This window comes from Tursiops truncatus, chromosome 8 (assembly GCF_011762595.2).
Source record: "Tursiops truncatus isolate mTurTru1 chromosome 8, mTurTru1.mat.Y, whole genome shotgun sequence".
Classification (NCBI taxonomy): Eukaryota; Metazoa; Chordata; class Mammalia; order Artiodactyla; family Delphinidae; genus Tursiops; species Tursiops truncatus.
The window spans coordinates 56,730,941-56,748,694 of NC_047041.1; the positions used below are offsets into that span (position 1 = coordinate 56,730,941).

Sequence of the window (17,754 nt, forward strand, 5' to 3'; positions counted from 1 at the left end):
GCATTAGGGAGTTTCTTTGTAGTCATGAACAGTTCTGTATCTTGAATGTGGTGATGGTTACACAATATACATAGGTGATGTTACAATACATATGGGATAAAATTGCACAGAACTACACACACACACAAATGGCATACTATAAAGATACAGTATTCCAAGCATGTTGGTACAGACACATGAATGGAAAAAAAAGATCAATGGAATGGAAAAAAGAGATCAGTTATGGATCCAAAATATAGAAATATATGTTTTCTATAGACATTTCAAATCAGTGACAAAAAAGATGGATTATTTAATAAAAATGGTCCTAAACAGATCAAAGATATATATAAGTAGGAAAAAAAAAAGCAAAATAATTGAATTGCAAGGAGGAAGTATGAGATAATTTTTCTTTTCTTTTTTTTTTTAATTAATAAATTTATTTATTTTTGGCTGTGTTGGGTCTTCATTGTGGTGTGCGGGCTTCTTCTCATTGCAGTAGCTTCTCTGGTTGCGGAGCACCAGCTTTAGGCACGTGGGCTTCAGTAGTTGTGGCACACGGGCTCAGTAGTTGTGGCTCGTGGGCTCTAGAGCACAAGCTCAGTAGTTGTGGCTCATGGGCTTAGTTGCTCCGTGGCATGTGGGATCTTCCTGGACCAGGGCTCGAACCTGTGTCCCCTGCATTGGCAGGCGGATTCTTAACCTCTGCACCACCAGGGAAGTCCCAGTATGAGATAATTTTTCTTAAATAATCAAGGAGAAACTCCAAAAATATGAAGTAAAATATTTACATAGATGACTACATAAAAATTAAAAATAACACACAGTAAATAATACAATAAACAAAGTCAAAAGATAAATGACAAGCTGGAAAAAAATGTTTGTAAGACATATGACAAACAGAAAATTGATTTTCTTGATATATAAAAAGAGCTCTTGCAATAAGAGACAACCAATATAAAAACGGGAAAAGACAAACAGAAGTTAATAACAATAAGCTAAAAAATGTCTGCAGTATATACATAATATGATGTGCAATCTCATTCATAATTTTAAAGATATAAAATAAAAGATTTTTTAAAAGTTTGATAATAAATTGTATTGGCCAAGGTTTAAGGAGAGAAAAGTGAACTGACATCTTGAAGGCCAGAAACCCTAAACCTTACAGGTAATTATCATTTCATTCATATGTTTATTCATTCAACAACTCACAATACTTAGCATCTACATGTGCCAGACATTTCTTGTACTGAATATGCAGCAGTGAATAAAATAGATAAAACCCGCTGCCCTCATGAAGCTCACATTCATTTTGGGAAGGAATGAACAGGCATGCTGGGAGCAAGTTTTGTGGAAAGAGAGGAGGCAAGATGGGAGAGACATGGGTAAACTTTACCTATTTTTACATCTCTATATATGACTCTCTTCTCTCTCAATTGTCGGGCAATATCCCACGTATCAACTTCAGGGTTCATCTCTAATGAATCCTACTGCCTTCCTGACTACTTCCCACCCACCCCACATTGTAAAAAAATATTTTTTAAAATTATAAAACAGTATATAATATACTGTTTTTTTTACATTTCCTGCAATGTGTACAATTGTGCCATGGACATATCAGATGTTGGGTAAATGAATAAATGAATTTTTGTCAGAGCCAGCATGTGGAATAGGTAAGCAGTAGAGCTGTTATGAGAGAAAGCAGATGGCTTGCAGAGAGGGGGCAGGAGAACAGATGACCAGGTTGCTGCTCCTAGATGCAAAATACACCTCATATTAACTGTGTAATAAATGTGAATCATCAGTACTGTGTCAGCAAATATGACATCATTTTTAGTAGGTCATAGTGTAGATAAAAGAAGTAATTAAATACAGTAAAGGCAGTCTAACATGCACATGCATTTTTTTTCTTTTTTCACTATATTTCTTTTTCCTTTTTTTTTTTTAATTGAAGTATAGTTGATTTACAATGTTGTGTTAGTTTCAGGTGTACGGCAAAGGGATTCAGTTATGCGTATATCTATCTACCTATTCTTTTTCAGATTCTTTTCCATTATATGTTATTACAAGATATTGAATATAGTTCCCTGTGCTATACAGTAGGTCCTTGTGTTTTATCTATTTTATATACAGTAGTTTGTATCTGATAATCCCAAACTCCTAATTTATCCCTCTGCCCCTTCCCCTTTGGTAACCATAAATTTGTCTTCTATGTCTGTGAGTCTATTTCTGTTTTGTAAATCAGTTCATTTGTATCATTTTTTATTTCTTATTTTTTCCTTTTTTAAGTTGAAGTACAGTTTGTATCATTTTTTCAGATTCCACATATAAGTGTTATCATATGATATGTCTTTTTCTATCTGACTTAGTTCACTTAGTTCACTAGTTCACTTAGTGTGATAATCTCTAGGTCCACCCATGTTGCTGCAAATGGCATTATTTCATTCTTTTTTATGGCTGAGTAATATTCCATTTCATTTATATATATATATATATATATATATATATATATATATACACCACATCTTCTTTATCCATTCATCTGTCAATGAACATTTAGGTTGCTTCCATGTCTTGGCTATTGTAAATAGTCTGCTATGAACACTGAGGTGCATGTATCTTTTCAAATCAGAGTTTTCATCTTTTCCAGATATATGCCCAAGAGTCGGATTGCTGGACCATACAGTTTTTTAAGGAACATCCATACTGTTCTCCATAGTGGCTTTACCAATTTACATTCCCATCAACAGTGTAGGAGGGTTCCCTTTTCTCTACACCCTCTCCAGCATTTATTTGTATACTTCTTTATAATGACCATTCTGACCAGTGTGAGGTGATACCTCACTGAAGTTTCAATATGCATTTCTCCAATAATTAGTGACGCTAACATCTTTTCAGCACATGCATTTTTGTTTGTCTATTTGCAAACAAAAGTACTAATAGGTAAGGCTATAAACACAATGAAAATATATTTAATTAATAGCTAAATTAAACTAGTATTGGGTCAAAGAGTTACTTTTTAGGCTCTTCACCACCCTAACTTTAATTAACTAAAAGTCTTTTGAAGTAGAGCCTATTCAGTCTTTAGCATGTCATAAAACACAACATCCTTGCCTTAGCATGTCATAAAAGCCTTTCTTGTGTGTATACTTATAATTCAACATGCAGTAAAGAGAGATTGCAGAACATTCAGCAGTAAAAACTGAGAACAAGTGGAAAAAAAACATAATAAAAAGCCAGGATTGTAATGCTCAAATGACATGGTACTGGGAGCCTTAATGAATGCACTTTTCAAAGGTTAGACACCACCAAACTCCCTCTTCACCAACAGGAGGTCAGGGAAATAGAGGAAGTAACACAAAAGGCAGACTTTAGAATAAAGACGTGATATAATTCAAGTCAGTGATTCATTATGGAAGAATTCCTGAGGGTCAAATGACTCATCATCGGTTTTAAGCAGTAAAATATTCCAATTCTTATTTTGGGCAACAAGTGCTTGCTCTACCCCTACTTGGAATCAGTACTGTAACAAAAAGTAGTAAGTAAAAAAATATTTTTAAAATATAAAAAGTTTTAAAGTAAAACACGAGGGAGGGATTCTGCATCTGTGATGGGTAGAAACCAGAATCAATTCTGAAACTGTCCCCATCGCCGCTGAAGCCCAAGAGGTGGCTGTGCCCACGGCCGAAATGGACAGAATGCACTGCTAAGAATGGCATCCTGTGTGAGGACCAGCCTTTACCAATGTGTACCAAATTAGGCCAGGTCCAGCTTGGGAACAACAGCCCTCTTCTAAGTTAGTCTCATCTTGTCTGTTGCCGGTACCTATTCCCAGGGTCGCGGAAGGGGACAATGTTCCCCAACACACCTTGGCTGCTCCATGAGTTGGGGACTTGCTAGTTTCCACACTTTGGACAGGATCTGTCAAGGCCTGCTGTTGCTGCTCTGTCATCAAGTCCCTTCCCCTGAGGGCACCTCAGCAAGATAGCATCAAGCTGGTTGTATTCTTCTACTCAAGATATCTTGGTAACAGGGGGCGGAGTTGGGGGAAAGGATTTTTACTTAGCTATTAAATGGATATATTTTCTTTGTGTTAGTTGCCTGGCTGATGGACTGGGTGGATCAGGCATTCATACTCTCGGGTGGATTAAGGCACAAAATCTGTGGCAGGAGACAGCAGGGGACACTGTGGCTACACAAAACTTTTCTGCCCCACTGGCCTCTAGGTTTTCCATGTCTTACTCAAGTACTCTGCATTGTAATATTACTCAGCGTCATGCCTGTCTGCCCTATAATATAAAATGCTCAGCAGAGTCACATCCACATAGCCCCCAGCTCTTATTGTTCCCTGATCTAAATCCATGTTTCTACACCTATCCCAACTCTTCCTCCCACTCAGTCCAACAGTCAAAACAATCTTTCTTCCCCCTGAGCTCTCCAGTTGTCATGGTAACCAAAAGACAAGTGCAAAGAAAGAATCATGTAGCAAGGCTAGATGCAAACTTTGAGCTATTCCGAGGTGACTTGCTAAGACCACTTCATTTCTTTTCATCTTGAATGAATGTAATAAATAAACTACAGTCTGTGTGGTTAGTTTTAACTGTTTAACTTGATTAGTTAAAGAAAGGAGGTGGGGGGGACTGGTTCAACTTGTTTTAAAGAGGCATGTTGCCAACCTTTAAGGCAACTTGCTTTAATTGCTTCAGGTTTTTAAGGACCTCATGAAAAAAAACTTCAAATGGGACTCACCAATGAAATTAATGAAATTCCAGTCCAGACAAATAATATTCCATCTCTTGATGATAAAGACTGATTTAAGTAAAAGCAGGTAGTCCACAGCACTCCATCCTTGCTTACTTTGCTTTGATTAAGATCAAACATAGAAACAATTTCTCCAAATATTCCATAACTACATATCATAGGGAGAAAGGACTGCTCTTGGGACAGAACTTATGCCAAATATTTGAAAAAGTATTTCATGAGGTCAATTATTATTTCCTCTAATGTAAAAGTCCATACACTAAAAAATAAGAATTGAGCACATGCTAATCTCTGCATTAACTTGTCTCTCTCTCTTGAGGTCCCTGTGGAAGATGTATGATGTTTTGATGCCCTCCCCGGGAAATTTTTTTTTTTTTTTTTTTGCGGTACACGGGCCTCTCACTGTTGTGGCCTCTCCTGTTGCGGAGCACAGGCTCCAGACGCGCAGGCTCAGCGGCCATGGCTCACGGGCCTAGCAGCTCCGCGGCATGTGGGATCCTCCCGGACCGGGGCACGGACCCGCGTCCCCTGCATCGGCAGGACGACTCTCAACCACTGCACCACCAGGGAAGCCCTCCCTGGGAAATTTTGATGCTACTGTGCATTCAAGAGCTTAGGATAGTGTGGCCTCTGTCTCTTGCTCTCTCTTTTGGTGTCTCTGTTTCTGTCTCTCTCTCCTTGTTGTTACTTTTCCTGTCTTTAGCAGATATTGTTGGAGCCACTTCTTCCTTTTCTCATGCTGGCAGACCTCCACTTTTGAGTAGATTCCACCTTTCTGCCCAAGACTCTTCAGCTCCTGCACACTCCAGGAGGGAATGATGGCTGATCTAAAACACTCATGTGGTCTCATTCTCCTTGCCAGGGATTGATTAGGCATGTATCTAATTTGGGCAATTAGATATGAGTAGAAAGCTGCCAAGGACCTCTGGAAAAGGTTTCTCAGGCTAATAAAAAGAGATACACAGTCCTTAACTGCTCTCAGACATTATTGGATCCAGATGTGATGACTGGAAATGAAGCAGTCCCTTACAACTATGAGGACAGGAGTGACATACTGAGGATGGCACAGTTCTGAGCCATTGAATGAATAAACCCTGCCGTGGTCCCAATGTAGAACTTCTAGTTATGGGAAACAGTACATTCCCCTAAGGTCATAACCAGTTGAGTTAAGGTTTCTTATTACTTGCAGCTGAAACATTCTAACAAAATTTCTCACAAGTTTCTCATGGATAGCTAAGAAATGAACACACACTATCAAATTCTATCCAATTTGTAATAACCATTAGTATTAGAAATAATTGGGAGGGAGACATAAGAGGGAGTAGATATGGGGATATATGTACATGTATAGCTGATTCACTTTGTTATAAAGCAGAAACTAACACACCATTGTAAAGCAATTATACTCCAATAAAGATGTTAAAAAAAATAATTAACACCAGAATAAAACTGACAATGGCTAAAATTACATACAGTAAAATTTGTTGTTTTCAGAGAATCAAATCTTCAAAGGATTTATCTATTCCCATTTTTAATTGTGGAAAAATTCAAGATAATTCAAAAGAATAGAAACTAGTATAATGAAGTCCCATGTACCTATCACTTAGCTTCAACAACTGTCAACTCAAGGTCAATTCTGTTTCATCTATACTCCCACCTACTCTCTCCATTTCTAGAATATTTTGAAGCAAATCTGGAGACCTCATATTATTTCATCAGGAAATACCTCTAGGATTAGCAAGTATCTCCAAGATATAAGGACTTGTAAATATATAACTAAAATAGCATTATCATACCTAAAATGAATAATAACTAATTATTAACATTAAATACCTGTCAATATTCAAATCTCCCAAGCTGCTTCATAATTTTGATGGTCAATTTGTTCAAATCAGATCAAACAAGGTGTGTAGATTAAATGTGATTCACATGTTTCTTAAGTCTGTTTTAATCTACAGTTTTCCCTCTCTCTATTTTTCCTTATAATTTATTTGTTTCTCAAAAAATACATTTAAAATAGCTACTCCAGAAAAATTAGATTTTGTGGAAATAATGGCCACAAAAGAAAATTCAAAAAGGCAGAGGTTATGGAAACATTTGATATGGATGAAAACTGATCAATGAATCAAATCTTTGCTGTAAAATGTAAAGGAAGAAGAATTTATTTAAAAACAATTTTAGGAAAAATAAAAATGAGAGGAAAACTGGGAAGAAATAGTATAAAATATAAAATTTATCATGGCATTAAACCAGTGTGGTATAATTTACCCCATAAAATAGTTTCTTAATGAAAATTCATCAATATTGACCTAATTCTGATGAGAGTCTTTACTCTCAAAATATCCTCATGGTTGAAATAGTGGTGTTAAAATAGTATTAAAATAATGGAATCAGAATACTTAATACTTGTCTATGAGATATCCAAGTGGAAATATTTGATGGGGTTGGGAGGCCAGAAGAGAGACAAAGGCTGCTGTCATTGATTTGAGAAACATGATAAATTAATTCATGACTGAAGCCACAGGAACACACAAAAAAATCATCCAGGAAAAATGTGAAAATTAAGAAAAGGGCTTCAAAAAGAACCCCAAAGAATATGCATTTAAATAATGGGCTATTAAAAGCCAGCAATGAAGATAGCAAAGAATGCCATAAATTGTGGTGTTTTGAATGCTGTGGCAGCCTAGAGAATGCACCTCCATACTTCAAACTATAGGGAAGGTAACTGACTGGGGCTCCCATTGCTGGACTCTGAAATCTGCTGCTGTGTTTGCCACAGAACCATGCTAGGCATTGATCTACATGTTGTATAAATGATGCTGATATGCTCATTAACTTTCCAGGAAACATGTTATAGTTTCTAAAGAGGTTAAGATGTACCCAGATCTTGAGCCATACCTTCTTTCCTCTAGTTGTCACTTGTGGCAGCACTGCTAAATACCTACTGAATCTCATTTTTCTTTTTCCTTACTATTAGAAATTTGATTTCCTAGGACTGGCTGTATAACATACTTCTAGCCAATGAGATGTAAGGGAAAGTCTACTGAAAGGAGCTCATGGGAAAGCAATTGCTTTTCTTGTATTAAAAAAAGATGGGTGGGCAAACTTCTCTAACAAATACCTTTAGCCCTTCACTTTTCACTCTTCTTCTTATCTAGAATTCAGATACAATGATAAGGTGGTTTAGTGATCTTTTAAAAATAGTCTTTTTTTTTTTAAGAGCAATTTTAGGTTCACAGTAAAATTCAGTGGAAGGTACGGAGATTCCCCAAATACCCCTGCCTCCACACATGCATAGCCGGCCTCTCTTACTATCAACATCCCCCACCAGAGTAGTAATTTGTTACAATTGATGAACTTAATCGCCCAAAGTCCATAGTTTACATTACCTTTCACTCTTGGTGTTGTACGTTCTATGAGTTTGGACAAACGTATAATGACATTTATCCATGGTTACAGTATTGTAGGCAATAGTTTCACTGCACTATAAACCCTTGTGCTCTCATCCTTCTCTCCCCACTAACTCCTAGCAAACCACAGTCTTTTTACTGTCTCCATAGTTTTGCCTTTTCCAGAATGTCATACAGTTGGAATCATACTGGCTTTTCAGACTGGCTTCTTTTCAGACTGGCTTCTCTTACTTAGTAATATGCACTTAAGTTTCCTCCATGTCTTTTCATGGCTTGATAGCTCATTTTTTAGCAGTGAATAATAGAGTTGACCCTTGGACAACACAGATTTGAATTGTGAGGGTACATTTATACATGGATTTTTTTCCAGAAAATACACACAGTACTATATGATACATGGTTAAATCTGGGATGTGGAACCACAGATACACAGGGCCAACTATGGGGCTCAAGCATCTGTGGATTTTAGTAACTGGGGCAAGTCCTGGAACCAATCCCCTGTGGATATCATGGGACAACTGTACTACATGGTCTGGTACCACAGTGTTTTTATCCATTCACCTACTGAAGAACATCTTGGTTGCTTCCAAGGTCTGGCAATTATGAATAAAGCTGCTATAAATATCCATGTGCAGGTTTTTGTGTGGGCATTAGTTTTCACCTCCTTTGGGTAAATACCAAGGAGCATAATTGCTGGATTTGATAGTAAGCATATGTTTAGTTTCATAAGACACTGCCAAACTAGGGCCTTCCCTGGTGGCGCAGTGGTTACGAATCTGCCTGCCAATGCAAGGGACATGGGTTCGAGCCCTGGCTCCAGGAAGATCCCACGTGCCGCAGAGCAACTAAGCCCGTGCGCCACAACTACTGAGCCTGAGCTCTAGAGCCCGCAAGCCACAACTACTGAGCCCATGTGCCACAACTACTGAAGCCTGCACGCCTAGAGCCTGTGCTCCACAAGAGAAGCCACTGCAATGAGAAGCCCGCGCACCGCAACGAAGAGTAGCCCACGCTCACCGCAAATAGAGAAAGCCCGTACGCAGCAACGAAGACCCAACACAGCCAAAAATTAATTAATTAAAAAATAGAAACTGCCAAACTATCTTCCAAAGCAGCTGTACTATTTTGCATTCCTACCAGCAATGAATGAGAGTTCCTGTTGCTCCACATCCTTGTCAGAATTTGGTATTGTCAGTGTTCTGAATTTTGGCCACTCTACTATGTATGTAGTGGTATCTCATTGTATTTTAATTTGCATTTTCATGATGACATATTATGTGGAGCACCTTTTCATATGCTTGTGTATCTTCTTTGGTGAGGTGTCTTTTAAGGTCTTTGGTCCATTTTTTAAAACAGGTCGTTCATTTTCTTATTGTTGAGTTTTAAGAATGTGTTGTATATTTTGGATAACAGTCCTTTATCAGTATGTCTTTTGCAAATATTTTCTCCCAGTCTGTGTGTTGTCTTTTTATTCTCTTAACAGTGTCTTTCACAGAGTAGAAATTTTTAATTTTAATGAAGTCCAGCTTACCAATTCTTTCCTTCATGGATTGTGCCTTTGGTGTTGTATCTAAAAAGTTATCACCAAACTAAGGTCATTTGTGGTGGTAAGGTGTCGGGGGAGAGGAAGTGCCTGTAGTCCTAAGATTAGGTATCAGTCTTTTAATGTGCCTGTGCCTCTGGAGTCTGAACTTGACAAGTACTTCTTAGTCCTCCCCCAACCCTTAGGTGGGACAGGATGGCTAGAGTAGGCTGGAGTTGGGTATTTCCCTTTCCCCAGGTCAGTTAGGCTCTGATAAAAGCCCAGCAGATTAGACTTTGGTTAAATAGTTTCTCCTGAGGGCAGACCTTGTTAAGAAGAGATGCTCTGGCATATTCAAAATGGCTACTTTCCCCCTTGCCCTGCCAGAAGCACAAGGGTTTTTCTCCAGTATTCACTGTGAGAACCTGGTCAAGCGCCTGGAGGTGAAACTGACAAAAGTGTAGGACCCCCCCCCCCCCATATAACTGGGTCCCCCTTGAAGTTTTTGACTCACAAACTTGTCCACAGTAAGCCTCTCTCCAGCAATTCATCAATTACAGTTTAGGTTTTCCGACCCTTGCACTGACTCCTGAGGTTTCTGCTTGTGGGTTTCTGCTCCAGTAAGTTTGTGATTCTTTTTATAGGCCTGTGTCTTCGGGCAGCAGTTTGCACTGTGACTTCACTTCTCTGATGGATCCAAGAAGAGTTGTTGATCTTTTTTCAATTTGTTCAGCTTTTTACTTGTTATTAGGATACAGTGGTGATTTCCAAGCTCCTTACATGCCAGACCAGAAACTGGAAGTCAATAGTCATCTTTTGACCATGAAAATGTGGGCCACATGTTATGCATGACAGAGAAGGAGATAAAAGGAGGCTGGTCATTAACGATGTCTTTGACTTACTGCACTTGGATTTCCTTCCTAGGTGCTTCTTGTTATTTGGAAAATAAAAGTACACCTCTCTTTGGTTAAGCCACTGTAGTGTGGTTTTCATTACAGGTAGCTGAATACAATCATAACTGATACATTTTTTGGCCATTTCACTCCTCACTGATATTCCTAACTAAAGAGTGGGCAGAAAAATTAAATATCATATATGATATATAACTTGTTCCAACTTGTAACTCATATAGAATTTTTTAAAACAATGAACTCCACAGAAAATAATATCTTTTAGTCTTCCCTTTACCAAACAATTGGGTTTTTTTCCCCTCTGTTGCTCTGAGTCCAGAATGTGTCATTTTCTTCTAATCCTAGAAATTTCTAGGATATTTCAGGCTGAGGACATCACATCATCATAAAATCATAGCTTCTCTTCCAGAGTCCAGAGCTGACTACAACTAATTCAATTTCCCTTTGTCTACAATATACCATACTGTCTGCATATCACAATATAAGGTAGATCTTGGATTTCATCAGGAAATGAAACAAAGTTAAGTATAGAAAATTGACTACTGGCTACCAGTTCTTTCACTGAATAAACAGAACACCAAAAAAATATATTTATAGGAAAACAAGTTACCATACATTTTATAATCATCTACATGCACTTTATAGCAACCACAGCACACTTTTTATAAAATAGAAAACAACATATTATCTCAAAATGAGCTATTGGGTATGCAGAAAATGAAATGAACACAAACTGGGGAAATAAAGGTTTAGAACTGAAATAAATATAAGATACTTCATAATTTTTGAAGCTTAGAATGACCCATTAAGTGGCTCTAGGTAAAGAATACTACAACATCACTAAAAGTGGAAGGTTATTTTTGACCTTTCAAAATGTTAACATTCTTCTTTCAAGAGGAAAAAAAAAAATTTCTTTCCTGTTGGTCTTTGGATATGCTGCAATGTGAAGCTGGCAAATACTTGCTTATAAAAGAGGAAGTCATTCACAGGAGTACAGGGACTTTGACTTGTTCACCACACGCTCTCTCCAATGCCTGGAAGAGTGCATGGCACAATAGAGGTGCACGATATAACACTGCTGAATAAATAAATCAAAATTAGGATATTTCAGAAAGAACTGAGAAAGGTGACTGACAGATGGTAAAGAACTTGTTTAAAAAAAGGAAGAGAAAATGAATCAATTTGAAGGCTTTTTTGTTGTTGTTCTGTTTAGGTTCTCCTTTCCCCTTCTTCCAGTAACAGAACCCTGCCCTTCCTTCGAGGAGCTGTTCCTCCTTCATTATCCATTTTATGTGATTCTTCTGGAGTGATCAATCATATTACCCTATGGCCATAGGGGTGGTGGGCGCAGAACACAATCTGGGCCAATTATTTCCAGAAACTTATATCTACTGAAGCAGAGAAATAAATCCTCTCTTTCCTTTTGGGGTTGCTAGCTGGGATGACATTTGCCAGAAGCTGTGTGTAGCCATACTGTCTTCTTCTGAAGCGTTAAGTAGGAGAGCCTGGGGTATGGGTCAGGGGGCAGAGGGTAAAGTTGAAAAATGGAGACAAAGTCTTCGTGTCAGGATCCAGGGGTGCTTGAAACTAGCTCCACTCCTGCCTTTCTCAGGTACATAAGCTGATAAGTTCCATTTTTTTTCATTGTGGTAAAATATAAATAACATAAAATTTACTATTTTAACCATATTTAGGTATACAGTTCAGTGGCATTATGTACTTTCACACTGTTGTGCAAAAATTGTTTTCTACTTAAACTATATTAAGGTTGTTTTTGTCCTCTGTAATCAAAAGACATGGTTTTTCCCCCTCTTTTTATTATTCTATTTTAAGAGTTCTCTATATAGTCTCGATATCAGTTCTTTATCAGAATACATATTTTGAGAACATTTTCTCCCAGTCTGTAGCTTACCTAATTATTTTCTTAAGGCTGTCTTTGGATAAGCAGATGTTTTCATTTTGATGACAACTAATTTATCAATTTTATCTTTTTCTGATTAATGCTTTCTCTATCCTAAGAAACCTTTTCCTATTCCCAAGTTGCAAAGATATTCTACTTTGTTTTCTTCTAGAAGCTTTATAGCTTTAGCTTTTTGTTTAGGTCTATAATCTATCTAAAATTAATTTGGTGTGAGATAGGGGTCAAGGTTGACTTTTTTTTTTTTCCAGATGGATATTTAGTTGTTTCAACATAATATTTTGAAGAAACTTTTTTTTCTCATTTGCTTATTTTAGTGCTTTTGTTGAAAATCAAGTGACTCAGAGTCTGTTTCTGGTCTCTTGAGTCAGTTACATTGATTTATTTGTCTCTCAGAATGCTGGTACCACACACTCTTTTGGTTGCTATAGCTTTATAGTAAGTCTTGAAAGCAGAAAGTGTAAGTTCTCCAAATTATTCCTTCTCCAAAAGAGTTTAAACTAACTCTTCAACTTATTAGATATTATTTTTCTATTGTTAGATAATAATTTCCACCTAATAAACATTATTAGATATTACTATTAGGTATATAGCTGCAGACCCTGGAATTCAAAAAGAATATGTCTTCTTTGTTGTGCTTGTTACTTACTTCAGAGATATTTATTCCATGTCAGTATGATAAAAGAGGCTTGATATTTGTCATTTTGAGCTTTCAACATCCAAATATTCTTCTTACTTTGTTAATTTTGCCTAAAAGTCATATCGCCTTTCCCTAACTCCTATTTATTCTTCAGTTCCAAGCTATGCTATAAAATGAAACCATTTACACTTGCTTAAAAAATAAAATATTTAGGAATATATTTAAGACTTATAAGACCTCTACACTGAAAACTATATAACATTGCTGAGAGAAATTAAAGAAACCCTTAAAAATAAAGAGATACACCATTTTCATGGATTGGAAAACTCAATATTGTTAAAATGTCAGTTATCCCCAAACTGATGTAGAGATTTAACACAATTCCAATCACAGTCTCAGTAGGCTTTTTTTTTTCTTGGTAGAAATTCACAAGCTTATTCTAAAATTTACATGGAAATGCAAGGGAAAATTCAATGAACATTGAAAAATAAGGACAAAGTTGGAGAAGTTAGGCTACCTGATTTCAAGACTTACTATGCATAGCTATTCCTTCCCCTAGGATACCTTCCATGGCCCTTCCAGTCTGGGTTAAGTGCCTCTCTTCTGCACTCCCTCAGTATTCTGAACTACAGTCATCAAAGCACTTACCACAGTGCATTTCAATGATGTGTTATTTGTCTGTGCTCCCCACCTTAGATTTCATAAGGGCATGGACGAAGATCTATCTGGTTTACTACTGAATCTGCACCACCTAGAAGGGTGCCCGCACACTACAGACATGCAAGTATTCGCTGCATTAAGTTGAACTTCAATAATTTTTGTAAAAAAAGTTAATATTTTAAAAGAAAATTCATAAAGGTCATCTTTTGCCTGAGAACTATTTACACAGGTGGCCAAGACTTGTTTACCTGACTTGGTTTTAAAAGATATTAATATCACCATGACAAAATTAAATAGATTAAGATCATGCAATTCAATTCATAAAAAATTCAATCAACCCTTTGGAAATCAAATGTCCTAAACATTTATAGTATATTGCCCAGTAATTGTACTCCCAAGAAGTTAGATATATGGAATAATGCAGAAGGCAAAAACAGCTTTATGCACAAAAATGTTCATTGTTATTGTTATTTATTAAAGAAAAATGGAGATAAGCTAAGAGTCATACAAAATGAGATTCATTAAAAAAATAACATGGTATGGGCTTCCCTGGTGGCTCAGTGGTTGAGAGTCCGCCTGCCGATGCAGGGGACACGGGTTCGTGCCCCGGTCCGGGAAGATCCCACATGCCGCGGAGCGGCTGGGCCCGTGAGCCATGGCCGCTGAGTCTACGCGTCTGGAGCCTGTGCTCCGCAACAGGAGAGGCCACAACAGTGAGAGGCCCACATACCGCAAAAAAAATAAAGAAAGAAATAAAAAATAACATGGTAGATCAACTTGATGTAATATTTTACAGCCAAAAGATGATTATCAAAATAATATAATATTTCTTAAAATGGCAGACTAGGGTTTTTTTTTTAAATTAATCTTCCTGCTATAACTAAATAACAAAGCTCAGTTAATAGTTTTTCACCTTCTTTTAAATCACGGAAGAAACATGACAAGCCAACAAGAAATTACTAGGCCAAAAGTGAAGGGAAAAGGTCATCCCAGAGAGGTAACTGGAAATGTGGTTTTTTCCCTGAAAGCATTTGTCAATCCTTAAAATTTTGTACCTTAAATTAAAAACTCTTTCGGGCAAGAAAGGCAGAAAGTAAAGCCCAGGGTCTGCAAAAGATTGAGAGGCTCATAGAAGAAACTTCTCACAATATGTTGGAACTTTACACCCAGAGTGAGGATAAACTAGGAGAGAAATATCTTATACAGAATTACACTTTATGTAGGGTCATAAGAGCGCCAGAGAATTATAAGCCTTAAAGTAGCTGAACTCCAAGGAACTTAGCAGAAGCAAGTGCAAATCCTTTCTAGATAAAAGTACTTTCCTTGCAAGTGTAAATTTATTCTCACAAATAATTGATCAAATATAATGTCCAACACAAACACAAGGCTCACAAAGAAACTAGAGTCTATGAGCAAGAATTAGCAAAAACAATAGACAAGAGAAACAGATCCACAAAGATTTCAGATATTGAAAAACTATGCTGATTATAGATAAGGAAAAAACAAGTTTGAAGATCTCTATAGAGAATAGAAACCATAAAAAGTGCTATAATAAAGTTGCAAAAGAATCTAAAAGAATTCTAGAAATAAAAAATACAGTAACTGAAATTAAAACCCCGAAGGTGTTGGTGAACACATCCAGGTACTAGGATGGTGATGGTGGCACACCTTGGGAGGGAATGGAAGCTCCACGCCACCCCCTCTCCCCATACTTTGGCCTATGTATCTCTTCCATTTGGCTGTTCTTGAGCTGGAGGAGGAGAAGGCCATGTGAAGACAGGTGCAGAGGTTGGAGTAATTCAGCCATAAGCTAAGGAACACTTAGCGCCACCAGAAGCTGAAAGTGGCAAGGAAGCATTCTCCCCTAGAGCCTTCAGAGACAGCATCGCCTTACTGACACTTCAGTTTGGACTTCTGGCTTTCAAACTCTAATAAATTTCTGTTGTTTCAAGTCAAACACACACACACACACACACACACACACCCCCAAAGGTCAAATCCCTGCTCACACACACACACACACACACACACACACACACACACACACACACACCCCCAAAGGTCAAATCCCTGCACACACACACACACACACACACACCCCCAAAGGTCAAATCCCTGCGCGCGCACACACACACACACACACCCCCAAAGGTCAAATCCCTGCACACACACACACACACACACACACACACACACACACACACACACACACACACACACACACACACACACACACACACACACACACACACACACACACACACACACACACACACACCCCCAAAGGTCAAATCCCTGCTGCTGCTCTGAAAAGATCGCTCCTGGCCTTGGCTACACATTTCAAACACCTGGGAGAGCTTAAAACAAAAAACAAGCAAGCAAAAAACCACTCATTGGGCTTCCCTGGTGGCGCAGTGGTTGAGGGTCCGCCTGCCGATGCGGGGGGACGCGGGTTCGGGCCCCGGTCCGGGAGGATCCCACATGCCGCGGAGCGGCTGGGCCTGTGAGCCATGGCCGCTGGGCCTGCACGTCTGGAGCCTGTGCTCCGCAATGGGAGGGGCCGCAGCAGTGAGAGGCCCGCGTACCGAAAAAAAAACAAAAACAAAACAAAACAAAAAAAACCCACTAATTACCATGCTCCAACCCAGATCAGTTGAATTAGAATCTTAGGGAGTAAGACACAGGAGTCGGTTCCTTAAAATGCTATACATCCAGGGTTTGGATCCATTACTCTGGATCAGGAATGGACAAACGGTGGCTCAGAGGCCAAATCTGGTCTGCCACATGTTTTTGTAAATAAAGTTTTATTGGAATACATGCATATACACAAAACCCAAGGCCCATCCAGTTTAGAAGATTGCATTCTGATGAAAAGAAAATTAGGAAATTAGAAAAAGAAAAATAATAAAGATTAGAGTGGAAATTAATGAAATAATGAATAGAAGAGCAATAGAGAAAATCAACGAAACTAGAAGTTAGTTCTTTGAAAACAGCAACAAAATTGACAAACCTTTAGTTAGACGGACCGGGGCGGCGGGGGGGTGGGGGGGTTGTGGGGGGGTGGTGGGGAAACAGACTTTAAGTAGTAGAATCAGAAATAAAAGAAGGGACATTAGCACTGACTTTACAGAAAATAAATAAACAGGATTATAAAGGAGTACTATAAACAATTTTATGCCTACAAATTAGATAACCTTGGTAAAATGGACAAATTCCTACAATGACACAAACTACTGAAATAGACTCAAGAAGAAATAGATAAATGAATAGACCTATAACAAGTGGAGAGATTGAGTCAATAATTTAAGTACCCACAAACTCCAGACCCAGATGGCTTCACCACTGAATTCTACTAAAAGTTTAAAGAATTAATGCCAATTCTTCACAAACTCCTCCAAAAATTAGAAGAGGACAGAACACTTCTCATTTCATTTTACTACGCCAGTATTACTCTGATACCAAAACCAGAAAAACACATCACGAGAAAACTATAGACCAATATCTATTATGAATATGGTCAAATTAATCCTCAACAAATACTAGCAAACCAAATGCAGCAACATATAAAAACAATGATATACCGTGACCAAGGAAGATGCAAGTTTGGTCCAACTTCCCAAAATCAATTAATGTAATACTTCACATCAATATAATAAAAAACCAAAACTTACATGAACATCTCAATAGATACAGAAGAGTGACAAAATCCAACGCTCTTTCATGATAAAAACACTCAACATACTAGAAACAGAAGGGAACTTCGCCAATATAATAAAGAATATCCACACAATAAAACTCCAGAGTTAACATTATACTTACTGATGAGAGGCTGAATGTTTTCCCCCTAAGGTCAGGAATGAGACAAGGATGTCTGCTCTTGCCACTTCTATTCAGCCTTGTACTGGAGGTTCTAGGCAGGGCAAATAGGCAAGAAAAAGAAATAAAAGTCATTC

The 17,754-nt window shown here is 37.9% G+C and overlaps 1 long non-coding RNA gene across 1 annotated transcript in view; it reads right to left on the bottom strand.

The window, feature by feature from the left end:
- Window positions 1-17,754, bottom strand: part of LOC109551978 (uncharacterized) — a 90,702-nt gene that overhangs the window by 67,113 nt on the left and 5,835 nt on the right. The window contains exon 2 of the long non-coding RNA XR_002178682.3: window positions 17,621-17,711. This is a non-coding gene — a long non-coding RNA (uncharacterized lncRNA). The remainder of the gene's footprint in view (window positions 1-17,620; window positions 17,712-17,754) is intronic.